This window comes from Triticum dicoccoides, chromosome 6A (assembly GCF_002162155.2).
Source record: "Triticum dicoccoides isolate Atlit2015 ecotype Zavitan chromosome 6A, WEW_v2.0, whole genome shotgun sequence".
Taxonomy (NCBI): domain Eukaryota; kingdom Viridiplantae; phylum Streptophyta; class Magnoliopsida; order Poales; family Poaceae; genus Triticum; species Triticum dicoccoides.
Genome location: NC_041390.1, coordinates 78,858,484 through 78,885,906, shown reverse-complemented (window position 1 = coordinate 78,885,906; position 27,423 = coordinate 78,858,484). Strand labels below are relative to the sequence as shown.

At 48.1% G+C, this 27,423-nt stretch overlaps 1 pseudogene; it reads right to left on the bottom strand.

Annotated features, from left to right (window-relative positions):
- Positions 1-5,395: 5,395 nt before the first annotated feature.
- LOC119315670 lies at positions 5,396-25,485 on the bottom strand (annotated as a pseudogene).
- Between the last annotated feature and the right edge of the window lie 1,938 nt (positions 25,486-27,423).

Below are 27,423 nucleotides of genomic sequence, written 5' to 3'. Positions count from 1 at the left end.
TCTAAAATTGCAACGGTAGGAAAAACAATTCATCTCGGTCTAGATCACAAACATGAAAACAGGGCATAACTTGGCCGCAACCGCACCAGGATTCGTACAGCGATAAGCATAGTGGCAACTGAGCAAAACGCACCACCATTGCTGTCTTCTAGGTCACGGCGAATCTCCCGGCACAAAACTTACGAATCAGTGGTAAAACAAAGTCACCTTGGTTACAGCATCATGTCTTGCTTAAACACGCCTAACACGGCCCTAGCGAAGTACATGAAGATCGATTTCTGATACCAGCTTAAGCATTCTCCGTCTATACTCTATGGCACCAGATGCGTGGCCCAAAGAAGTGACCCCAAAATCAAGAAGCTCACCCCTGCAGATATACTTAGTCAGAAAACCGACATGCATGTAAAAAATCTTTGCTTATGTGTTTTTTTAGAAGGCCCTGTGTGCGGGAAGTATGGGTGACTTCGCATGATAAGAGGATAAGCTGCTAATTCATGATTGGAAAAGTCACAAAGCCGCCTTATAATAGGTTTCCAAGCAATACACACAGAAATTAAGTCTTATATGCAAAATTGAAAAGTATAGTACTACTCTGTTTTTAAATGTAAGACGTTTTGGAAGTTTAAATTGAACTGCCAAAACATCTTATATTTAGGAACAGAGGGTGTACAACTTAAGAGTAAAAGGCACATGAGCTGCCCATCATGCTTCAGGAGAGTCTCGAGAAGATATAATTCCAGTTTTGAAGAAATAAGCACATTAATTAGCAGAAACATAATATCTAAATGGGAAATAAAAGCTTCGGGCCCTCAAACATTAACTCTGATGCACAGGTTATGCAATGTTCTTCTTTGGAATGTCATTGGTTCCATGAATTATGTATATAGAATACCAAGACCTAAACATGTATCGTGAGCCCAAGACATTTCACCCTTACAAATTTCCAAAGATCTTTATTATACATAGCAAAAGAAAAAACAAGAACCGGCAGGAAAAGAGTTTTGTGTACAGATGAGCCCTCTAATTAGAATAGTGGAGGCTCCACTGCCGCACAAAGTGCAGAAGACATATCACTCACTACCTGTGATGCTACTAGGTAGGGCTCTGATTGTTGCTTGGCGCTGCCCAATGTAATTGTTCATGGGCAAGCAAAACCACCTGATCCTCATCAAGGAACTCATCTATGAAAAGACGCCTATTGTGTTTTTTTCCATACATTAAACCACACATGTAGCAAACTTTCGGCACACAAATAATCTGGGCAGCATGATATTGAGCAAGTCCAATATACCCAAGAAGATTGAGACTGCCTCCAATGAACTAGGTTTTTCTACAACATGGTTAGAATGAGTGAATATACACGCTAAAACGCGTCTAGATGCATACGAATCTGAGAAAATAGAGAAAAGCTAAAACATCTTATATTTAGGAACAGGGAAGTATTTGATAATTTCTTAAGAGGTTTTTTTCTTTCAAGAATGTAACTTCTTAGAGGTTGCAATCAAGCATGAGATGAGCTTGAATATTTCAGCCGAGACACTGAGACCAGCACCGTCAGAGACAGCTTGGTCAAACAGTTGCACCAGAGAAACTCAAACGCAAGGACCAAAGTTATCTGGCTTACGCACTGGACCAGGACAGGAAAATCAAGCCAACTTGAGCGGGTTTAAACTCAACCTGAGTGAATTTGCCAAGCTGATGGGTATTGGTTGTGGGAATGTGGGATAAAGATGTGAGTGAAACCTGCATGTCTTACCATAATTTCACTGTGAATTTATGTTGTCCAGTTTCCACTATTGTTCTTCAGATGTGTTAGCTAAAACTATGCACACCACGAATCTAGGTTATCATAGATTAGTTTGATATTTCACAATAATAGATGGATAAACGCATTCCTGAAATTGTTTTGATCTTTATTTCCAGAGTCACGTGGCAATGCTGATCAATAAAGAAGAAACCATGCAACCATTCCTGGTTTGACAAGTTCTTTCCAGTAGCATGAACCATTAATTTTCTGCATTACAAAGACAGCAAAGCACCATAATTCTTAAATACAAACAGCATAAGCTTGCCAGGAGAGAATCCCCAACAGTATAAGCACTACTGTGACAGCAGGCTTACCTCTTCGTAGTTCATAGACTCGGTTTCGACAATGATGGTGGGAAGCCAAAGTAGGAGTGAACTAGATTGGGAGGATAATAGTGTTTTGCTCTGCAGACCTTCTTAAGTTCTGAGGTCTTGACATCCAGAGAAAACAAATCAAACTCGTTATCCTCGGGCAACAACCCACGTGCAGTATCATCCCACTGAGCTATTCGAATACATCGAAGGAATAAGAATCTCTCAGTTGCACCCACAGTGAAATAGCGACATCGAGGAGGCAGTGCTATAACATTTTTCAGCTGCCACTCTTTGGGAGATTCGCCGTTGTTTTGTCGAGTGGTATGATGGAGATAAAATGTGGTAGGGCTGTAAACACCGACCAGAGTAAACATCTCGAGGGCTCCTTCTGCGCCATCAACAATAGTAGACATGCATACACTCTGTCCAGGCTGGTTTGTAAGCTGCACATGGTAGCCGGTGAGAATGTTGACAATGGAGAACTCCATTAAGCGCATGTCCAGCATGAGCAACTTGTCCCTCCAAAGAGCCGGCCAGTAGAAGCAGCCACGCACGTAGTTGAAACGGAACAGGCCATTCCAAGAGGGCTCAACTGTGCCCAAAGAGCTCCAGCTGGGAGATGCAGCAACACACCATTGTCCGGTGATGGAAGAGAAGACAAACGCGACCAACTTGGTTTTGTAGCACGCCGTGCAGATGACCCTGAACGAGGACTCGTCCTCCTCCTCGCCAACGGGAACGAGCATAGGCGCAAATTCGGCAAGGCACTCCTGCTGGACGGTCATTTCCTCAGGTATGGGCGGGAGCAGCGCGTATCTCCGTGACAAGGGATCGCACACCGCGAGGTTTGTGAACACCGGATGGGCATCAAACCGGCAGCTGCACTCGAGGAGGACGCGGCGGTGGCGGACGTCGCGGAGGTACCAGGGGGTGAGCCAAGCCTTGTCGGGCTTGGGACGAAGGAGTAGGAGAAATCTGCGCCGTCGGCGAGGGCACGGGCGAGCGGGGCGGAGGGATGATGTTCATGGGCGTGATGGAATCCACCTTTGTCGATGGCTAATCCTAGGAGTGGCGGCGGAGGAAGGAGCGCTCGGCGATGATGCGGCGGAAACGGGGGCCGGCGGTCGATGCGCGGGCGAGCCCGGCCGGGGTGGGCAGGCGAAGGAAGATCTCCTCCAGGATCTCGTCGAAGAGATGCGGCGCCGTCGGGGCCATGGTCGGGCGCCGGCGGCCGATCGACCGCCGGGGGAGGTGGAGAGGAAGGGGATTAGGGTTAGCGGAAGGTGTTGTGCGAAGTGAGCGAGCGAGCAGAGCAAAGGATGAGAAAATGGTTTGAATGGTTTGGATAATTTCATTGTAAGGCGGCCTATTTCAAGAATGTAAGCTAAAACAATTTGTGGAAAGAAAACACCATTTGCGGAAATCTTGCAGATGTAAAAAAAAATCGAGAATACTGAATATCTATTTATAATGTCAATGAGAATACTAAGCCCCTCCCCGGTCAAACTTCCCCTCCCGCTCTGCCCCTCCTCCATACCGCCGTCAATAGACCCCGCCGGGCGAAGCCCGCACGGATCTGGCGTTGGCGGGGCGTCTTTCCATTTGTGTGTGGGGGAGGGAGGGACACACGTGTCGCGGTGGGCGGTGCGGTGTGACTTCGGCATGTCTTCTCTGTCAGTGGTGGTCGGGGACGGAGGTTGAGAGGCGCTCGCGGCCTCCTCCCGGTGGCTTTCTCAATTCGGCCGCGTCCTCCTGCTGTGCTCCAGTGGGCGTCGTGAGGCTTGCCGGCTAGGAGATGTCCAACAGGGGGTGATATCTGTGAGGCTCGCGTGGTGGTGCTTGCCCCTCCCTCCGTCATGTTCAGCTAGTGGTGGTACGTGCTGGCGCCAGGCATGCCTCCTGGCTTCGGGTTGGCACGAGTCTGGTGGGGGTGCAGCGTGGGCAGGCTGGATTCATCGGGATCTGCCCTATTGTGGCCCAGATCTGATCATGTGCAGTGGCGTGCTGCAATGGTCCCTTGCTCTATGGTGGTGCAGGAGGCGTCGTTCCGCGGTATATCGCTGCTCTGCGGAGGTGGTTTGCCCACTTGGGCGAATGCCGTGCTCCCGACGACGCTCGCGGGCGCTGCTTACCTGCTTGGAGGCATCGATGTTATGGTGACTCCCCTTTGAGACTCTAGGGGAAACCACGATCCTGCTTCGCCTTGTAATGGTCGATGGCGGCACGTTTCGCATCGCATCCCTTCTTGAAGGCATCAACTAGGAGTTGACTCGATGTTTTCGTGTGGTTGCTACTCAGTGTCGGTTTGACGGTGGTGGTGGTGGTGCGGCCGGCTTTGGGTCGACGGTGGCGTGTCTCTTTGTCGACAGGGAGGTGGTGCTTTGTCAGCGTCGTATTGGTTCGACCTTTCCATGGAGTAGATTCCGATTTTTCTCCCAAAGCCGGGTTAGCGGGGGCGTGTGCCTCTAAGACCACATCGGTCCTGTACAACACCTCCCCCCATTTGCGGGGTGTTGTTGGGTGGTGACCAAACGGCCGACGCCCAAGGCTCATCTTACTTGGTTAGATGAAGATGAAAGCTGAGCCCCCCCTCTGTGTTGGTTGCGCTGACAATATTTGTAATGGCGGTCGGTGGTTGTGTCTGGCCTCTGGTTGTCGATGGTTGAGCTTCTCAAGGTCCGGCAACGACACCGCTTGGTGTTGTCAAGCGGCCATTTTCTTCATGTGTGCTCTTCTTCGATGGTTTCTGGGGTTTGGCTGTAGGCCTGGGTGTGTCCTTTTCAGCTGTCTCTTTTCCTTTGTTTTCTACATGTACTTTGGTTTACTTGAACCTATCTTATATGAAGCCGCGAGACTTCTAGGATTTTCAATGAATATATTCAGGTGGGGGTTCGCTCCCCCAGGTGATCATTAAAAAAAGGAATACTGACAACATTCAAATGCACCTCTTTTTAGTCAAAGATCCTTGAATTTTCTTGAAATTCGACAATGGCTTGTAGGTTTTGTACCTGAATGTGTTTTGATCGTTGTACTAAAGCTGCGACAATTAATATAAATTGGAGGGAGTACTGTATCATAACATACTACCGTATTATGACTTATGAAACAAAAAAAATTATGCTTTCTGCAATAGTGACAAGCACAATTAAGCATTGTTAAATCAATTCAACCAAACTGGGACTCATACAATCCTCACCAGATCATCTGAGCTACAATGGATCCATGGAACATAGGAAAAGCAGCAAGCACAAACTTAGTGTCTGACATTTGCAGCCTACCAAATATGAAGAAGCAGAACTACACAACTACTACCTAGTTTCAAGTTCTTACTTGGCTGGGGCAGGGAGGTCTGCACTGGCACGAGGGGCGACATTTGCAAGGTGGGCAAGAGGCATTCCGGTGCCCTCCATGTGGCCGGAGGAGTCGATGCCCTTGGTGAGAGTTGTAGACTGTTGTACCATCTCCAGCGCTTGTATTCTGAGCTCCATTGGATAGTCCTTCACACAACCAATTCTTGGACCATTCCCAGTGCTCCATTTCAGGGACAGCCTGTGGCCGAGCTGGTAGGATTTTGACTTGCTCTTGGAATTCACCCTCTCAAGAATTGCCTCCTGTGAGACGCCGGCATCTCTGGGGCTTTGCAGGCCACCTGATAAGGTTCTTTGGTAGGTTGCTCTTGCTTGCTCTGCACGGATATTATTGCCTTCGTCAGCTTCAGTCTGTGAAGATGCCCCAGATGCCTTGTTGGAAGGAAGAATCAATTGTGAAGGATTGGATGATATGATAGCAGCAGCAGGGTTCTGTTTGGTATTGGGCACTGGATCTTCATAGTAGTCTTCCTTGGTGAATGAGCACACCTGAATATGCAAAAATAAGTTCATGAAGTGAACCGTGTTACATTTGTTAACATACGAGTGTGTTTACTGTTTAGATTTCGCTGATCAAAAAATATTACACCTCAACTTCTTTCAGATCAACTCCATTCTCTTCTAGAAAGCTCAGGAAGTTGCTAAGGTTTTCCGCACTCGGTTTGTAATGTCCACTATAGGCCCAGATGGACTGAAATCGGGACAGATCATCAGAGAATCAAATTAGCATAACATCCCACGAGAAAGCACAGTAACAAAATTGTTAGACTATGTATAGCTTCTGTAACTATGTACGTATATGGTACATATTGTAACACAACCATTATATATAATGAGATAAGCCACCCCTAGAGGGTTGTGCTGGTTCCCCAAAACTTATTGTCTTACATGGTATCACGCTAGGTTACGATCGCTTCCGCTTCTAAACCCTAATACCCGCACCGCCGCCGCAGCCGCCGCCGCCTTCACCGCCGCCGCCGCGCCACCGATCGCGCCGCCGTCATGTCGAGCGCCGCCACCACCGGTTCCACTGCTGCGGGCTTCCTCCCGGCCTCTCTTGCGGCTCTGCTCAACCTCCCGCTCGATGCCGTCTCTGTTCCGGCTCCGATCGGGACAAGGAGCATCGGCTCCGTCTTCTCCACGCCGCCGGCGCCCTCGCTTGGGCGTGACCTCGTGGTCCACACCGCGGCGCCGCCCTCCGCTGCGGACTCCGCAGGCGTCGTCCCGCCGCTCCTGCCGCAAGCGGATCACACTGCCCCGCTGGCGGGGTTGGCGGCGTTCGCCCCGGCCGCGGGCCTTGCGGCGTCCGCACCGGCCGCGAGCTTTGCGGCGCCCGCCCTGGCTGCGGTCCCGCCTCCTCCCGCATCGGCTTCGGTGCCTCCGGCTGCCTCCATGGTGTTTGCACCCCAGGCAGCCTCCTCGATGGGATTGTCTTCGCCGCCGCCGTTTCACTTCGGTCATCTCATCACCATCAAGCTCTCCGCCGACAACTACATCTTCTGGCGTGCGCAGGTTCTCCCGCTCTTGGGGAGTCACTACCTGCTAGGCTACGTCGACGGATCGCTTCCCTGCCCACCCGCGCTGGTAGACAGCGTGCACGGTCCGGTCTACAATCCGGCCCATCGCGTCTGGACGGGGCAGGACCAGGCGAACCTCTCCTCCATCCAGGGGTCGCTCTCGCCGGCAGTTGCCGGCCTTGTTGTCTTCGCGAAGACGTCTCATGAGGCCTGGACCATCCTTGAGCGCACCTTTGCAGCGCAGTCCCAGGCTCGTGTCTCTGCACTCCGTCGTCAGCTTGGAGAGTGTCAGAAGCTTGACTCCACTGCCACTGAGTTCTACAACAAGGTCGAGGGCCTCGCCGACACATTGGCCTCCATTGGACAGCCCCTCACCGACTCCGAGTTCAACTCGTTTATTGTCAATGGTCTTGATGAGGAGTATGATGCCTTAGTCGAGATCATCAACGAGCGGGGCAACTCGACACCCATGCTGGCACACGAGGTTTTCTCTCGGCTCCTTCTCACTGAGCAACGGGTCGAGACTCGCCGCACCAGGGGCACTGGCTCCCTCTCGGCCAACGCCGCCACCAAGGGTGGCTGCTCTTCTTCATCACCCCAGTCTCCCTTGGGGCTGCCACCGTCGCCCGCCTCGGCCCCCCCACCTACTGCGACCTTACCAGGGGCTGGCGGTCCACGTGTGTGTCAGCTTTGTGGCCGCGATGGGCACTGGGCCTCCAAGTGTCATAAGCGCTTCCAGCGAAGCTTCCTTGGTCTTGGCAATGACGGCAAAGATACACGCAACAATGCCCGTCAGGTCGCCATGGCTGATCGTCCCGCGCCGCAGAAGCAACAGGGACACACTCAGTCCTACTCCATCGATCCACACTGGTACATGGACTCTGGGGCGACAGAGCATCTAACCAGCGAGATGGGGAAGCTTCACACTCGTGAACCCTATCATGGCTCCGACAAGATCCACACCGCCAATGGAGCAGGTATGCACATCTCTCATATTGGTCAAGCATCTCTTCTCACTAGACATGCCAATAGGAGTCTTCAGCTTCGCAATGTTCTTCGAGTTCCATCTGTGACCCGTAATCTTCTTTCAGTTCCTAAACTCACACGTGATAATAATGTGCTTTGTGAATTTCACCCTTTTGATCTTTTTATTAAGGATCGGGGCACGAGGGACATTCTTCTTAGTGGGCGGTTGTGCCAGGGCCTCTACCGTCTGGAGCATCCTGGTGTCGCTCGTGTTTTCAGTGGAGTTCGGGTCTCTCCGTCACAGTGGCATGCTCGTCTTGGTCACTCGGCCACACCTATTGTCCGTCATATTTTGCGTCGTCATGAGCTTCCTAGTTTGTCTAGTCATAAAGATGTAGCAGTGTGTGATGCTTGTCAGCAGGGGAAGAGTCATCAACTTCCTTTTTCGGAGTCCAGTCGTGAGGTGAAACATCCTCTAGAACTTATGTTTTCAGATGTATGGGGTCCTGCTCAGACTTCTGTCAGTGGTCATAATTACTATATCAGTTTCGTTGATGCTTATAGTCGCTTTACCTGGCTTTACCTTATTAAACGCAAATCTCATGTGTTTGATATTTTTGTTCAGTTTCAAAAACATGTTGAATGTCTTCTCAAGCACAAAATTGTTCATGTCCAGTCAGACTGGGGGGGCGAGTATCGCAACCTCAACTCTTTCTTTCAGTCGCTTGGGATAGCTCATCGTTTAGCATGTCCACATACACATCAGCAGAATGGTTCAGTCGAACGTAAGCATCGTCATATTGTTGAAGCTGGTCTTACTCTTTTGGCCCATGCATCTGTTCCGTTTCGGTTTTGGAGTGATGCTTTCACCACTGCATGCTTTCTCATCAACCGTACTCCTACTCGTGTTTTAAATCTGAAGACTCCCATTGAGGTTCTCCTTAATGAACAACCTGATTATACCTTTCTCAAGGTATTTGGGTGTGCTTGCTGGCCGCATCTTCGTCCATATAACAAGCGCAAGCTTGAGTTTCGTTCTAAGAAGTGTGTTTTTCTTGGCTATAGCTCTCTTCATAAAGGTTACAAATGTCTTCATGTTCCCACTAATCGTGTCTATATATCTCGGGACGTCGTGTTTGATGAGCATGTTTTTCCCTTTGCCAACCTTCCTGTGTCCACTGTCGAACCACCATCCCTGCATTCATCCTCTGTTGCTTCTGACCAATTTGATGATGTTGCATACTCTCCTTTGCTGTTACCTAACCATGGTGCAGGAACCGGACGTGGAGCTCGTTTGGAGCTGTTGGAGGATTCACCATCATCATCGTCGTCTTCTGGTGGGCACGTCGATCGCCCTATGTTGCATGGCATCGATTCGTGTGCCCATGCATGGTCACCCGACGAGCCCGTCGCGCCGAGCATCTCCACTGCTCGGTCCGTTTCGCCAGCGGCCGCCGAGTCGCCCGCGGCTCGGCCCGTCACGCCGTCTTCGCCTGCGGCTCGGCCCGTCACGCCGTCTTCGCCCGCGGCTCGGGTCATCACGTCACCTTCATCAGCGGATCGGCCCGCGACACCGGCCGCGCCACGGCCCACTATGCCGAGCTCGCCATCGGCCCGGTCTGTGATGCCGGAGTCGCCAGCTGCTTCGTCTGCTCTGCCGGTTTCACCGGTGGGTCGGCCTTCTTCGCCAACCGAGTCCGAGGCTACCGTGACTGGCTCCTCGTCACCGGCTGACTCGTCAACGTCGCCGTCCTCCAGCCCGTTGCAGGCTGCTCCGTCGACCTCGGTGGTTCCTGTGTCCCGACCACATACACGCAGTCGCAGTGGCATTTTCAAACCTAAGGAACGTAAGGATGGTACGGTTGCTTGGTTGGCTGCTTGTTTGGCTGCTGCTGTTGCGGATCCATCTTCTGAGCCTCGCTCATATCAGGCTGCCCTGCGCATTTCACATTGGCGAGAGGCTATGGAGCAAGAGTTTCATGCTCTTCTTCGTAACAAGACATGGACTCTCGTTCCTCCACCACCACGGGTAAATGTTATTGACTCAAAATGGGTATTCAAAGTGAAGAAGCATTCGGATGGATCTATTGAGCGTTACAAAGCGCGACTTGTTGCTCGCGGTTTTACGCATCGTCATGGTCTTGACTATGAGGACACCTTCAGTCCTGTCGTCAAGCCTACCACTATTCGGCTTCTTCTCTCCATTGCTGTTTCTCGTGGTTGGTCACTTCGTCAACTTGATGTGCAGAATGCTTTTCTACATGGATTTTTGGAGGAAGAGGTTTATATGAAACAGCCGCCTGGTTTCTCTGATCCTGATCGTCCTGACTATATCTGTCGTCTTTCCAAAGCACTATATGGTTTGAAGCAAGCTCCTCGTGCCTGGCATGCCCGCCTTGCCTCTGCCCTTCGTGCTCATGGGTTTGTGCCGTCTACTGCTGACACTTCGTTATTTCTTCTACAGAAGCCAGAAGTCACTATGTATCTTTTGGTATATGTCGATGATATTACCCTTGTCAGCTCTTCTCAGTATGCTGCTGATGCTCTTGTCTGCTCTCTTGGTGCTGATTTTGCGGTCAAAGATCTTGGGAAGCTTCACTACTTTCTTGGAGTTGAGGTCACTTCTCGTGCTACTCGTCTTGTCCTTACGCAGAAGAAGTACTCCTTGGAGTTGTTACAGAGAGCTGGCATGCTGAAGTGCAAACCGACCACCACACCCATGTCGTCTACCGACAAGATAACAGCTGTTGATGGTGAGCTTTTGTCTCCTACGGATGCCACAGAGTACAGGAGCATTGTTGGTGGACTTCAGTACTTGACGATCACGAGACCAGATATCTCTTATGCTGTTAACAGGGTTTGTCAGTATCTTCAGGCTCCCAGAGATACTCATTGGGCTGCTGTTAAACGCATTCTTCGTTATGTTCAGTTCACCCTGACATTTGGTATGCATATTCGGCCGACTTCCTCTCGGGTCCTTTCGGCCTTCTCTGATGCAGATTGGGCTGGTAGCCCAGATGACAGGCGATCCACGGGGGGTTATGCAGTATTCTTTGGCTCTAATTTGATCGCCTGGAGTGCTCGGAAACAGGCTACTGTGTCACGTAGCAGTACTGAAGCTGAGTACAAGGCTGTGGCTAATGCTACTGCAGAGATTATTTGGGTGCAGTCTTTGCTTCAGGAGTTGGGTTTGTCTCAACCACAGCCTCCTATTCTTTGGTGTGATAACATCGGTGCTACATACCTTTCTGCAAATCCAGTATTTCATGCCCGAATGAAACACATTGAAGTTGACTATCACTTTGTACGGGAACGTGTATCACAGAATCAACTCCAGATCAAGTTTATCTCATCTAAGGATCAACTTGCAGACATCTTCACTAAGCCTTTACCGCTGCCACAGTTTGAGGCTTGTAGGCGCAATCTTACCCTTCTCAGTTCTTTAGAAAGTGGCTAAGATTGAGGGAGGGTGTTAGACTATGTATAGCTTCTGTACCTATGTACGTATATGGTACATATTGTAACACAACCATTATATATAATGAGATAAGCCACCCCTAGAGAGTTGTGCTGGTTCCCCAAAACTTATTGTCTTACAAAAATCATGAGTATGAAACGACTAGTAAATCTTTTGGAACATGGATGCAAAATCAGTACAGAAAACCACACCCTAAGTAACAATTCACTGAGTGTAAAATCTTTGTGTAAGCAGCACCACTTGGTACGATGGGTGCCTCTTGACAATACCTTGATAACTCCATTTTCTGCAATAAACCGTCCAGCAGCTATGGTAGCACCTCCTGCTAAAAAGCTGGAGTGCTGGAATACACCTCTCTCTTTCTAGATATAGAAGTAAGCATACAATTAAACACTTGTAGCGAAGCTAAACTTCCAAAACATGACATAACATTGCTCAGTAGCAATAGTCAAACAACCATCCCAGCATACAGTTTCTTTGCTGTGCTCATAACAAAAATCCATTTCGTCCCTTTAGGGCCCTGGCTTGTATCAAGTGGTTCTCCAGACATCTTATGGGTGATCTTTCCCTCTGTAATGATGTATTCATAGTACTCACGCTCTTGCTGCAAAACATCAGACAAGTGTTAGAACCATCTGGTAGGCTTAGCTGCTACAAAATGCATAGTTCATGCAGAACAATCTTCTAATCTTTCATGTGGCAACTTATTAGCAACTAATTTGAACATGTTTCAGGACTTGTGGAACTTTTGGCAGTAAAATAATATCTTTGATAACTCTGTCCAAAAATTGAAGGCGTACGTACGTTTTCCAAGCTTAACTTTGATCAACCAGTTTCCGGACTATATGTGGATTATCTCAATGCAAATTGTTACGATTGAAAGGAGCTTTTTTTATGAATCCAATGATATCAATTTTGTATCAACTAATCCAAATTTGGTTGAACAGATTGTTGATCAAAGATAAATTTGAGAAGAGTGTGTGTGCCTTATAATTCCGGAGGGAGTATTGAGTGTTGCCAATATATCTCAGTTTGCGGATCAGACTGGTATTTCGAGGGGCGAGCTTTGGTTTGAGGTCGAGGGATATCGGATATGACTTCCCTCCACTTGATGCAGATCCACATTTTTTTTTGAAAAGTAGGTTTAACCCCTGGGTAAGGCTGTTGCCTTGGCGCAGTGATAAAGCTGTTGCCTTGTGACCATGAGGTCACGGGTTCAAGTCTTGGAAACAAGCTTTTACAGAAATGTAGGGAAAGACTGCGTACAATAAACCCAAAGCGGTCGGACCCTTTCCCAGACCCACGCCGATGAGGATGGGGCGAGCACAACTGAAAGCGTGCAAAGGGGTATTCTTCTACAAATGCCTCCACCTTGGCCAGCTCATCAGCACACCCCCACGGTACTGTGGTGACACTGTAGGTGTGAGTACCGCAGGCGGCAGCTTGCTACTTGCACCGAACCCTCTGGTGCAGTAGACATCACCACTTCTCCTCTTCGACTGAACAACATGTGTCGAGAGGAGCCCTGTTGCCACTAGGCCATGCTTCGACACCGACCTTGAGGCCTCCCGTGCTCGTGCATGTCGCTCAGCTCCGGTACACTCCTGTCACACCATCGCCTCCGACGGACCGAAGCCGATCGCGTCATGGCGACAATTATCTTTGGTGGCATCCCTGATCCTGTGACTTCCGCTCCAGTGCTCGTACCTGTATCCAGGCCCAATCGGATGCGGATGACTTGCCGACGGGCAGGACCTCGCATGCGGCAAGGCTTTGCTATTGATTTTTCCATTTTATGTTGTTTGGAAGATGATATTATGGAAATCTTCGAGGTTAAGAGTTAGCTTAGTACTCCGTTTGTAAAGTAATATAAGACATTTTGGATCACTACTTTAGTGATCAAAACGTCTTATATTACTTTACACAGGGAGTAAGTAATAATTGTAGGGAGGTTGCGTCTTCGATCAATGAGCTTTTGACAACGAGGTGAATCACGCTTTGGTTATCCTAAAGAAAACCACAACGAATGGGCTGTCGATTCTGATTAAAATTATGTGTTTGTAAATAAAAGAAGTTTTTCAGCCACAGGTTGTAGTTCCTCTGTTGCAAACAAAAGATGTTGTCAGATGAAAGAGATTTTTAGAATGGCAAAGGCCTTCGTGACTTGGCTAAGCACAATTCTTTTGGTAGAATCTCCTAGGGAGCATAAGTTGGACTTTATCGCCTTAATGGAGACTGGCAGAGCCAATTTTTTAGCTCCCTTCTTAAACCATCTGTGTGGTGATCTTGATTTTGCTTGGCACTGCCTCCCTCCACATGGGAGATCAAGCGGTATCCTTCTTCAGGTCAATAGGACTACGTTTTTGGACGTCAGGAACATGGAGGTGGGTGGCTTCTGTGTCAAGTTCCGTGTCCGTTTATGGAGCTGCCCAGGCAGAGCTCAAACTTGACTTACCCTCTGAGCTTGTTCATCTTTGTGGTTCAGAGTCTCTACCCATGTTGGTGGGTGGAGACTTCAACATTATCAGGTAGCAGAGCAAAAAAAATAATGATAATTTTAATGTGATTGTTTTTAATGCCATTATTGAGAGCTTGGACTTGAAGGGCGGGACCGGCGAAGTGGTAGTCTCTTCACTTGTGGCCTAAAGGTCCTGGGGTTCGAACCATTATTGAGAGCTTGGCCCCCATCCCGCGGGCGGACCCGGTGCAGACGTCGAAGGCGGGTTTGTGGAATCCGCAACCAAGCCTAGTTGCTATTCTTCGTCCGCTGTGGGCCAGGTCGCCTACTCAAACGATCCAATACAGAGGGGGTTGGTTCCGCGTGGCCGAGCGAACCCTAGAAAGGCAGGCGGCGGCGGCGGCGGAGTGGCCGATGGTGGCGTATCCAGGATTTCCTCCTCTGGTTTCATCCGATCTGATACTACGATGGCGGGGTGAGGCGATTGGCGTGTGCAGAAGCAGGGCAACTCGGGCGGCGGCCGCGGATCCTGGGTGCAGGGCCGCGGAGATGCTGGTGGCGGGGGATTCTGGGTGGCAGGGCGAGGTGATGCAGGTGGTGGCGGTGCTGGTTGGCGTGGACCAACGCAACAGAGACCGCCCACTCCTCCAACTCTCTCCACTCAGCCCAATCCTCTGGTTGGGGGTGCATATGGCGTGGAGCATGGATTTGGAGGTGGTCAACATGGTCATGGGGAGTACTTAGTTGGCCGTGGTGGACATGGATCTGGGCAACATGGGAGCGGTGGTTTTGTCTTCGGACAGCAAGGGCAGTTCTACCAGCAACCTCCAATTCCTCCTTCAGGTAACTTTCAGACACATCCTGCTGTTGGGTTTGGAGCAGTTTAGTTTGGCCAGATGGGCAATGATGCTTTGGGTAGTTATCAGTATTCTGGAACTAGCAACTCACCTAATCAACAAGGACAGGGGTATGGTTATACTGGTTTCAATTCAAATCAATCTGATACTAGCACTGGGCCTGCAAATATTGGGAGCAGATCACAGATGACATGCTATAAATGTGAGAATACTGGTCATGCTGTTAAGGATTGTCAGACTGTGTTATTTTGCGTCAACTGCACCAAGGATTCACACCTTTCGCGCAAGTGCTCTTTCCTGTCACAACCTAAGCCTGTTGCCAGTCTGGTTGGTAGTGCTGCTGATGGTTTGCAGATGTTCTCAGCAAGGACCAGAAAGAAGCCGGAGCCATATGAAAACAAGCAGGCTATAGCTATTATTACTGTAAAAAATGCAAGCCTGACTGCGTTACAGCTTGTTAACTCTCTCAGCATGATGTTCCAGTGGGGATGGGAGTGGCAGGCTAAGCCTTATCTCAGAGATAGCTTTTTAGTCAAATTCCCTTCCGCGAATAAAATTGATGAAATGAAGGCGTACAATTTCTTTGGTCTGATTGGAACAACAGCTAATATCAAAGTAGATAGATGGACCAACTCTTCAACTGCAGCTTTCAAACTGTATGTTTGCTGGGTTAGAATAACAGGGGTTCCCGAGACACTGGAGCACTATCAAGGTTTTTGTGAAGTTGGTTCTCTCATTGGTTCAGTTTTGGAACTGGACATGGAGCTCTATAGGCAATGTGGAGTTCTCAGGGCTAAGATTGGAGTTACGGATCCTAGGAAAATACCCTCTAGCGCTCCCCTGAATGAAAGTGGTTTTTATCTTCAACGTATACTTTGAACTGGAAGACATAGTGGAGGAGGGTGGTCCTATGGAGGGCGGTATCTTGGTTAGCTATCCTAGTGGTCCTGATTCATCTCATAACGCTACAGAGAAAAGACCGAGAGAGCAAAGTAACAATGAGGAGGTGGGATGTAGCAAATCTCCCAAACATGGTACTGGGGCTGGAAGGTCGGATAAAGGAAACACTACAAGTTCATCAGAGGTTGTGATCCCGAGTCAATACGAACTTGATAAGAACATGGTTGCTGAAAATGAGGTGAGGCAAAAATTACTTGACAAAAAGCTGGATGCTGAAAGAGTTCTCTCTGGTGTGGAACAGGTTAATGCTGAGTTTGCTAATAGCGCTGCTATGTTGGAGGATTTCACAGAAGTGCCTGACAGCCAAAAGGAAGAAGAGTTTGATTGCACTCAAGACCCAGATGACTTTGCTAGGAGGCTTGGGATTAGCACTCAAAAAGTTAAAGAAATCAATGACAATGTTGAGAGGGAGATGATTGCGGAGGAAAATGAGAATCTGCTACTAGCACAAGATAAGGAAAATAGGAGCCCTTCTCTCATCAGCTCCACTCAGGCCGTGACCGCTCCCGGGATAGAAGTGAATCAGAAGCAAACTCCCTTCTCTGACAAAGTTGATGTATGTTTACAATACCCCTTACAAGACATGTGTGGTGTCGATGCATTCAATAAGCAGAAAATGAGGGAGGCTGAAGCCAGAGTTCAGAAAGCAAAAGACAAGGCGGGCTTGATGAAGCTGCTAGGAGAAGGAGTGAAAGGCATAAGAATAAAGATGAGGGGCATACTACGGACAAGGCTACTGAAATGGCAAAGAAGAAAAATTTGGAAATGGCACCAGGTACTAATACACCTACTGTTTTAAATACAATGCCTAGTTTCATTTCTCACATCACGCGATGTATTGGTGTTAGTCTAGGTAAAACTCCTGAGGAAATAGATAGTACTATTTCTATGATCAAGAGTTTAGAGAAAAGTAGAAGTGACTTGTTCTTTGCTAATAAGAGAAAAGAAAATGCAAGAAACGTGGATTTAGAATCAAAACTAGAGAGTTTTGATCCAGATGATATTAAAAATTTATTATCCAACTCAGATTCTGATGCCGAGGAGGATGAGAAGCTTAGAGATGAATTAGTGTTATTATCTTCGCTGTATAAATCAAGAAATATAAAGACTGGCACTAGGGGATTCAGTGTTAAGCCTAAGGTTAGATGTGATGTAACAAATGTTACACAAAATTGACCGTTTTTATGGCGGGTCTATTTTGGAATGCAAGAGGGCTGGGTGAACCTGAAAAGAGAAGATTTCTAAGGGAATCTATCTCGGAGCATAGTTTAGAGTTTATATGTGTGCAAGAAACAAAAAAGAAGGACTTTGATGACTCTTGGTTGGCTGGAGTAAGTGGTAGATTTACTTATATTTGGCTATGGCAGCCCTCTGAAGGTGCTTCTGGAGGGCTGCTTATGGGGGTTCGGGAAGATCTATTTGAGGTAGACGTATGTATTGCAGGTACATACATGACCAGAATGGTTATTATGGATAAAAGATCAGGATTCAAGTGGAATCTGATCAATGTCTATGGAGCTGCTCATGTGAGGAATAAGGAGGAGTTCCTGATGGAGCTAGTGCAAGCTCTGGGGTACAATAAATTGCCCTGTGTTTTTGGGGGCGATTTTAACTTAATTAGGAGAATTAACGAGAGAAACAAAATTAAAAAACTTCCAAATGGTCTTTTTATTTTAATTCTATTATTGAGCATTGGGGCTTAAAAGAATTAGATTTGTCGGGGAGGAGCTATACTTGGTCGAATAATCAGGAGGATCCGCTTTTTGCTAAGTTGGACAGAATTTTAGTGAGCTCTCTTTGGGAGCAGCAATTTCCTTTAGTAACTGTCAGAACCTTGGTGAGAGGGGTTTCTGACCATGCAGCGCTTCTATTACATACAGGGATTAAGTCTACTATTAATCGCAAGCCTTTTAAATTTGAGCTATGCTGGTTGTCTAGAGAAGAGCTCCCTGATATTGTTAATAAAGTCTGGAGTTCCACTGTTCGTAGAGGTAGTAGTCTTGATTGGTGGCAGGATTTCATGCGAAAATTAAGGAGAACCCTTAAAGGGTGGAACCTTAATGTAGAGGGTAGATATAGGAGAGATAGAGATGAGATTGCCAATAAGCTTGACTTTTTGGATAAGAAAAGTGAGCTCTCTGGAGTTTTAGAAGCTGACTATGTTTTGAGAAATAAGTTGCAGAATGATTTGAATAAGATCCTTAGGGAAGAGGAGATTAAGTGGTACCAGAGGTCTAAAGAAAAAGATATTAAGGAGGGTGATGGTAATACGAAATACTTCATGATTAAGGCTAGCGGTAGTGTAAGTGCATGTAGTGCCACCCCTAGTTGGTTTTGGAGTATTGACGACAAACCTAGTTGAGGGACTAATGTGTTTGTGAGAATTGCAGGATAACACAGGTAGAAGTCCCTCATTGATTCGGTTTTCCTACCAGAGATGAACCCTAAAAATGTAAGAAGACATTGAAGACAAAGGTGGTATGTGAAGACATTCACATTGAAGACTATGACAAGAGAAGACATCGCATGAAGATTATGGAGCGCGAAGACTTAATCCTTTCGTCGTTCTTTTTCTTCTTTGTTGAGTCATAGGAACCACCGTACTATTAAGTGGGGTCCAAGAGAACCAGTCAGAATGACTGAAGTGATGCTTAACCAAAATCCTATGTCTTCGAGTGAAGACTATGGGAGCAAATCTTGTCTAGAGTTGGATAAGTCAGCTTTGCTTGTAGCCCAAGTAAAGTTGCCGTGTGTGTTTGAAATCTGACCGTTGGAACACGTGTCAGTTCCTTAGTGACCGAGGGTCATTTCGGACAAATCAGGTCGGGTTGCCTAGTGGCTATAAATAGCCCACCCCCTACAACCATAAACGGTTGTCTGCTCAGAGTTAGAGTACGGCTTTTGTCGTTTGAGAGCAACCCACCTCGAAGCCTTTGAGAGAGAATACCTTGCGAGGATAAAGCCCTAACCACCTAGAGCCAAAGAGTGTTAAACATCACTTAAGTCTTCCTGTCTGTGTGATCTGAAGACTTATTACACTTGAGGACTGTGAATCCTCCAGCCGGTTAGGCGTCGCGTTCTGAGTATCCAAGAGTCATTGTGGATCGCCGGTGAACGAAGTCTGTGAAGGTTTGGAAGTCTACCTTGAAGACTTACCAGAGTGATTGGGCGAGGACTGGGTGTCCTTATCTCAAGGGGAATAAGGTGAAGACGAGGTCTTCTGAGTTGAATCTCAGCCTCCCTAACCAGACGTACAATTGTCACAGCAACTGGAACTGGTCCAACAAATCATTGTCTTCAACGAGTCACTGGTTTCATCCTTCCCTTCCCTTTACTTATTGTTGGTCCTTGTGAAGTCATTGTACGATTGCATTACCATTTGGCTTCACTGAGTGATTACTTGTTCTGATTGGCTTCACAATATCTTCCTATCTGATCCTTACTGCCTAGCTGCTATTAGTCATTGCGCTTTCACTTCATTGAATACTTGACTATGGTTTGGCTAGTGTAGTCTACCTTCCGCTGCATGGTAATAGGTTTATTTCTATCGTTTGTCTTCGAAACTTCCATGTTTTGAAGACTTTCATAAAAATCGCCTATTCACCCCCTCTAGTCGATCACTAGCACTTTTAGGTAGGAAGCGTAGGAGTAAAATTTTCAGATTCATCCAGGATGAGGGGATCATCCAAGGGGATGAGCAGCTCCTTAAATATGCGACTGATTTTTATAAGAAGCTCTTTGGGCCTGTTGAATTACTTCCCGTCTCCTTAAACATTCCTCTAACTGATATGCTTTCCGATGAGGACAAAAGTAAGTTGGCTAGTAAATTTACTTTGGATGAGATAAAAACGGTTGTTTTTTCTATGAGGCATAATAGAGCAGCTGGTCCCGATGGTATGCCTATTGAATTCTTCCAAACCTTTTGGCACCTCATTTGCAATGATTTGTTGAGTCTCTTTCAAGATTTTTATGATGATATGATTGATATTTCTAGGCTAAACTATGGGGTAGTTACATTGTTAGCTAAGGGTCAAGGGGCGGATAGGATTCAGATGTATAGACCTATATGCATGCTCAATGTCCCGTTTAAAATCTTTACCAAAGTCTTAAATAATAGAGCTATGGCTACTACTCACAAGACGATTTCTAAGGTACAATCTGCGTTTATCAAAGGGCGTTATATTTTAGATAATGTCGCTATTCTCCATGAGATGCTTCACTCACTATATAAGTCTAAATGCGCTGTTGTTATTTTTAAGGTTGATTTTGAGAAAGCTTATGATAAAATTAATTGGGACTTTATGCTTAGTACGCTGAAAATGAAGGGGTTTCCTGATAAATTTATTCGTTGGACAAAGGCAGTTATTCATAATGGTAAAGTAGCTATTACTTTAAATGACTTGATTTGCCCCTATTTTGTTATTAGGAAAGGATTGAGGCAGGGGGACCCGTTCTCCCCCTATTGTTTAACCTTGCTGCTGATGTTCTTGCTACCTTGGTTCAAAGGGCGCAAGAACAAGGATTTATTAAAGGAGTTCTGCCTAGATTGTACGAGGGTGGTCTTACTGTCTTACAATACGCTGATGATACGATTTTCTGCTTTGAAGATGACTTAGAAGGGGCTAAAAACCTTAAAGTCATTCTATGCGTGTTTGAGCACTTGACGGGTTTGAAAATCAATTTCTTAAAAAGTGAAATCCATTGCTTTGGTGCCGCTTTATTGAAACAAGAAGAATATGCTCAGATTTTCATTTGTGCGATCGGGGACTTCCCCTTTACTTATTTAGGCCTTCCTTTACATTTTAAAAAGTTGCATAATGCGCATTGGAAACCAGCTGAAGAGAAAATTGAGAAGAAGGCCGCAACCTGGCAAGGGGGTTTGCTTTCAATATGAGTAATGTTCCTAGCCATTTGCTTTCTTTTTTTAAACTACCTAAAGGTGTAGGCAAGAGAATGGACTTTGTTCGTGCTCGTATGGTTTGGCAAGAAAGGGATGGAGTGAGAAAGTATCACTTAGTCAAGTGGGTGGACGTATGCCAACCTAGAGACCAAGGGGGTCTGGGGATTACTAATTTGGAGATTAAAAACATCAGCCTCTTATGTAAGTGGTTATGGAGATTAGAGAATGAGGAAGGGGATTGGCAGGAAATGATTAGAGCCAAATATTTGAGTAGGAAAACTCTGGTTCAATGTGAAGCATCTCGGGGTAATTCCCATTTTTGGAATGGGTTGTTGAGTATAAAGGATATCTTCTATTCTTGCTGTCAAAGGGTGGTGGGTGATGGTTGTAAGACGAGATTTTGGGAGGACACATGGCTGGGGAGAAATCCACTTTGTCAACTTTCCCCCCGCTTGTATAATTTAACTTTCTGTCAACATGTTACTGTTGCTAAAGTCTTTAACCAGGATTTTGATTGTATTAGATTTAGGAGATGTCTTTATGGAGAAACTCTTACAATGTGGAATGAATTACTTGATATGTGTAGTCAGGTTACTCTGTCGGAGGAGCCTGACAGAGTTAAATGGCTTTTAACTAAATCTGGATCCTTCTCGGTTAAGTCGCTTTATCATTACCTTATAGCTAGAGTTGTTGCTTTTCCTTTTAAACTTCTTTGGAGGTTGAGAATACCTCTAAAAGTAAAAGCATTTATATGGTTAGTGATCAAAGGGAGGATCCTAACCAAGGATAACTTATCTAGACGAGGGTGGAAAGGACCAAATTTCTGCGAGTTTTGTGGCGTTTCTGAGAGCATTGATCATCTATTCTTTTCGTGCTCTTGTGCTAGGTTTTTATGGAATGTGATATGTGGTACACTAGGTAACCCGAAATTACCTTTATCTTTCTTTGATCTTTGTCAAAACTGGATACCATCCTATTCTGGAAAGGATAGGGCTATTGTTTCTATTGGTGCTGCTGCTTTGATATGGACAATTTGGAAAACAAGGAACAAATCCTGTTTTCAACGTGTTTTCCTTTCAAATCCTATCAATGTAATATTTACCTTGTGTTCTTTGTTGAATTCATGGATGATTCTACAGAGAAAAGGTGTGCGAAAAATGCTTAGGGAGGTTTCCAAGAGGCTATCTCGGGTAGCAAATGAAGTCTACGGAAGAACATATGGGTGGAATCCTTCTGCTCTAAGACTGGGTTTTGTGTCTACCTGAAATTGGGTGGTTCTGTAGTATGTTTTGCCTATTGTTTTGGCTGATGTGCAAATTGTAAAAGATGTTTAAAAGTCTGTTCTCTCTCCGGTAGTGGGTGATTTGGCATCCTATAGATATGGTTATATGTCTAGGATGTAGGTTGCTTATCAGTTGATGAGGTGATGCATTAGGTCTGATGGAAAAAAGTGGTGTGGTGGTTGTATCTAGACTTCTATTTTCTTAATGAAAATGAGGGCCATGTGGCCCTTTTATCGAAAAAGGCTCCTTGCAGAATTATTACGCAAGGGTAAGGCTGTCTAGAAATTCTCTTCCCCAAACCCCACCTTGCGTGGGAGCTTTCGGCACTGGGTACCCATTTTTATTCTCGAAACATGCTTTCGCCCCGCTTTATATTATAAAGCCAATCGACCACACTATACAAGATATTGAGGAAATCCTCATAAGCTGATCAAAAGAAAGTACAACAAAACTAGTAGAGAGCAATAACAGAACACACTGGGGTGTACTACTAAACGCTCCCAAATGAGCCACCGAGGAGAAGCACAGGAGACCTGTCGTCATGCCCGAGGAGCCCACTCATCGGCGAAATCCTCAAGAGGATCATGATGCAAAGCACTGTCGCGACCGTGTTAACCAAGGAAACCGAGGTTTTCACCCTAAGTGACGATAAGGAAAGGTGGGGAGACCAAGGCGGTGCCCCCCAAGAGGAATGCAATACCCACATGCATTTCCACCGCCGGCTCCGAGACGCAAATCTTTAGCTCGACCCCGTCTCCCCCCGCGCCATGTGAGCAAGCCACAAGCCCCTCCACGACAAGGACCCCACCACGACAGAACGAGGAGCACCATATCCAGATCAGGGCTTGGCCGTCACTAGCAGAGACAACTTCATCATGAACACCCACCACAACACACCACGCCACCCACGCCGAGAGGCACACTGCCAACATCAACAACCATGCTTCCCGACGATGAGCCAATCCGTGTAGCCCGTCATCCAGGGTCGTCGCCCCGAGACCGCCGTTGTGCCACGCCTAGAGCCACCAACCACTGTGCGAGAGGAAGAGAAGTCCACTCCTTCCCATCCCTGGACAACTGCTCACTTCGTATCCGTCGACAGCAGCGGACCCCACCATGTTGGCCGCCGACCGCCAACTGTCGCGGCAATCATCGAGATCCAAATCAGGCCCTGCCCGGAAGGCCCAATCTGAATTGGGGAACACCACACCACCACCCCAACCCTGCCTTGCTTGGGCAAAAGGGTGAGCCCCCGTGGCAACATCCGTCGCAGAGGAGACAATGGCCCTTGTGGCGGCAAATCTACATCCCTGGCAGCAGCCAGATCCCGAGGAACATCCAGCCCGTTGGCAGCTACCCACTCGGGCCCGGTTAGGGTTGGAGATGAGGCCACATCTTGGATCGGCGAAGCTACAGCAGGTCGAGGAGGAGAGCGTCGCGCCGCGAGGACGCCACCGCCGGCTAAGCCGGCCAACCATCCTCGCCTGCCTACACCCACCATCCACCGCCGTCGGCCTGGATCTGCCATACAGGACATGGCCGCACCGAGGCACGTCACCGCAGAAGATCCACACCACCACCACCCTGCAACGCCGCCACCAGAGCCCCGCGCCTCCGCCGCCGGAGACCTCGCCAGCCCAGCGCCCCCTCAAGGACGAGCAGCCCAGCATTGCCCAAGCACCACACGGGAGAGGGGGAATGCCCTGCGGCCGCCAGCGCCAGACGGGCTTCGCTCGGCAGCGCCCTTCGGCGGCAGCGAGGTGAAGAACCTAGGGGTGGCGGCAGCGCAAACCCTCCCGTGGCGCACACTGGGTTCGTCACGGGAGTGGGAGGGGGCAAAATGTAAAAGTCGTTACCCGTTTTTATTGAGCATGGACTTGAGGGAGTTGGCTCTCTCGGGCAGGCATTTACCAGGGCCAAAGACTTACCAACTCCAATGTATGAGAAGCTTAACTATGTGTTGATTAGTGTCGAGTGGGAGCAAAATTTTCCTCTCGTCATGGTACGCTTCGTGCATTGAATAGAGGGTACGCATTCCCCTAAATTTGCAAAATGAAATAAAATTTTGATAGTCGCATATTCACCCCCCCATCATCTTCGATCCTTTCACAACTAGGCCTTAATTTGACACCCATCACAACATAATCCATGTTTTCACTATGAGCAACACATATTCTAGAAAGTGAACACGAGAAGCACAAAGTTAGTAGTACTTCTTAATCGTATTAGAGGCTCGCTGAAGAAACTTGAGCGTTGAATGAAGTTAGCAATCTGAAGTTCTAATACATCTCTCCTTTGAATATTTTCAGTAAGAACAATATGAATTCAAAATAAGGATATCATCCATTAAGCAAATGATCTTACTGGACCAAGATATCTTATGCATTGCTTCTTCAGCAGAGCCCTTGGACATTCCGGAAGATCTACATCTTTTCCCTCACCAATATCAAGCCTGAATATGCAAAATAAAAGAGGCCAATTTATATGCAACATTCAATGGACTTATCTTGCAGAAAATGACAAATATCTACATATGATTGCATGATCTCATTCGAACAAGAAAAGTATCATATACACAATCACATTCATGTTGTTACCAGTAGAAGAACGGTTGGCCAGCCTGGGTCTGGCACCAGACATCATAGTAGAAATACAGGTTGTGCCCGCGTCTGTGTCTTGGATCAATCTACAAGACGACAGCTGAATTTCAGATTTTTTTTTGCAAATAAAAATCCAAGTCAATAGATCTGTAGTTTCGACGACAACAAGATGTGCAACTTTTATGATTAGTGTCCACAACTAACAAAAACTCCCAAGTCAACTGATTCTTTTCACACCTACAGTTGAGAGCAAGTATCCAGCAAATGCAATAATACGAAAATTAGATTAAAAACAGCAAAGGATATGTACTCACAGCCTCGATCCAGTGCTGGAAAGCCAGCTTGAGAGCCTTACCATCTCTGGATAAACCCTGACCCACCTGCATCAAGCTCAGGAACATGTGTTAACATGAAGGGTAATTCCAATCAAAATAATAGTTTTCTCTTGTGGTGGCGATTTATGCAGGGCGGCAAGTCACCTTGGATGCATTGAGGCCGACGCGCCTCCAGCGCGAGGCAGCGGTCTCCGGCTCCGGGCCGTCGTAGAAAGAAACGGTGTTGTGGTTAAGCCGCGCGAAGTCCAGCGCTTGCCACCTTGATGAACGAATCCCAACCAAAAAACAGGTTAATTTTCAGCAGCCGTAACCATGAACTCAAACCAAATGAGGCACACTGCCGACACCAAAACCTCTGTTCATGGAAGCCAGCTCAGGAGTCAGGAGAGGGCAACAACCAAGAAAAGGGCAGCAGCTAGGAGCAGAATCCAAAAAATGGGGACCAGACCAAATGGATGAAAAGAAGCAAAAGGGTTTGTTTTTCTGGTAGGATCTGGTTACCAGAGCTCCTCAACGACAACGGCGGAGTCGGCGAGGTTGTGTACACCTTCTGCACCTTCGTCGCCGCACCATTCGCGTCGCTTCCAGACAGCAAGGAGAGCTCCGTGTGAGCCAGCTCCAGCACGGCAGAGTCCATGTAGTCCAGCTCGGTCGCCGGACGAGGAGGAGGCAGGAATTTATGCCCTTGCACTGCAGTGTTTAACACGAGAGATAATTGGAGAATAATTTAAGGACATGAATAGACACCTGACAGTTTTTTTTGGAACGAAGGCTCCAGAAGAGCCCAACTTTGAATTAACAAAGCCATCAACTGGCCAGGACTTACAACGACCCAAACAACAAGAAAGAAAACAAAGGAAACTGAAAACGACGGATACAAGGTGCTTCCAAACAGCTTACACACACCACAACAGAGAGCACAAGGATATTCTACAGGAAGTCTAGCTAAGTGTTGATGGAGCTCTTCGACGCGAATTAAGCACCAAAACAGTGACAACAAGCGAGCTTCAACAGGAAATCGCGCTCAGTGAAGATGAACATGCCCTCATCAAACTCAAAGGAGACCACCATCATCGAACCTTCCTTCTTCAATTCCGAAGGGGACCCCTGCCCCTCGCCCTGGATCGAAGGGCGCCGGACCGTCGCAAATTGAAGCAACTCACCCTAGAGCAAGGAGCGGTAGATTTAGTATCGCCTTGGGAAATACTCAGTGTGACCAACCCAATGTGCAAGATCACCAGGAGAAGGGCCAAACCGCAGCTCAATGGTCACCACACGAAGAGAAGAAGCTGTAGAAGGACGAGGGCAACGAAGAAACAATCGCAGAGTTGATAAACACCTCAAGCTGAGACATGACTTTTGCTTAGATTAGAATCCATGTCTGAATCGCCTATGCCGTGCTGCTGCACGCAGGGGAGAGGAACCCTATCCCCTCCCCCCACCATAGCAACACACAAACAGCCGGCCTACGGACACCCCAGAGAGCTAATCTTGCGAAAAATCCCAGTGTTATCTCCAACTGAGATGTCGCTGCGCGCCGGAGAACCACATCCAAACGCCAATGCACACCCCCAACTCGCCCAAGATGACACCTTCAGGAAGGTGACGACGCAAGCTGCACCACTGCCGCCTAGACCAGAACTGGCAAAGGTTTTCACCCGGGTATGAGAGGGAAGGGAGAGGGGATCGAACCTCGACGGCGCCTCCGAGAAGGGGAACGACACCAGCCGGCGTCACCGCCGGCGTGGCTGGAAAAGCCGGTCAAAGATTTCTCCCGGTCCGAGCTCTCAACTCCGGTAACCCCACCTTCAACGGATCCGGCGACCGACGCCCGCCATGACCCAGATCCAGCGAGGAACATGCAAGGGAAGGGGGAGGAAGAAGACCTCCAGATCTGACGCGCAGCCAGGGGCACGAGGCCACTCGCCTCGACCATCGCCCAACGCCTCAACCACTCGCCGCCCGCACGACCAAGTGGGGAGGAGGAGCACCAGCAGACGCCGCTCGCCGCAAAGCAGGCGCCGCCGCACCATCCGAGGCCACCGCCTCGGCTACAGAGGCCCTCCGCGTGGAGACGGAGCGGCACAGCCTCGCCGCCACCTTCCCTGGCAGCCGCGCGGACTTCGCCGGCGACCCCTCTGGCGGCGGCGAGGCGGGGGGACGGGGGGAGGAGGCTTGGCGGCTAGGGTTGCGTCGCCGCCCGCGTCGCCCCGTGCGGAGCGAAGCGGGGGCCTTTCCACTTCGACACCTGACAGTAACTGGACGCGAGTATTCTGTTCCCAGAATAATCTAATGCGTTGGTATCACTACCGAACTCGCGGTCTATGCCTACGGCTAGGGGCCGTCGGCATAGGTCCTTTGCCGTCGGCATAGATCTATGCCTACGGCTGCCATCGGCATAGACCCGTCGGCGTAGATATCGTCAGCGTAGTCTTGTCAGACCGTCGGTGTAGTATAGCCGTCGGAATAGGGGCCTATGCCGACGGCCGGGGTCAGTCGTCGGCATAGTTTAGCCATCGGTAGTGTTTTTCCGTCTGACGGCAACAGACGGCGCCGTCAAAAGCGCTGACGAGTCATGGG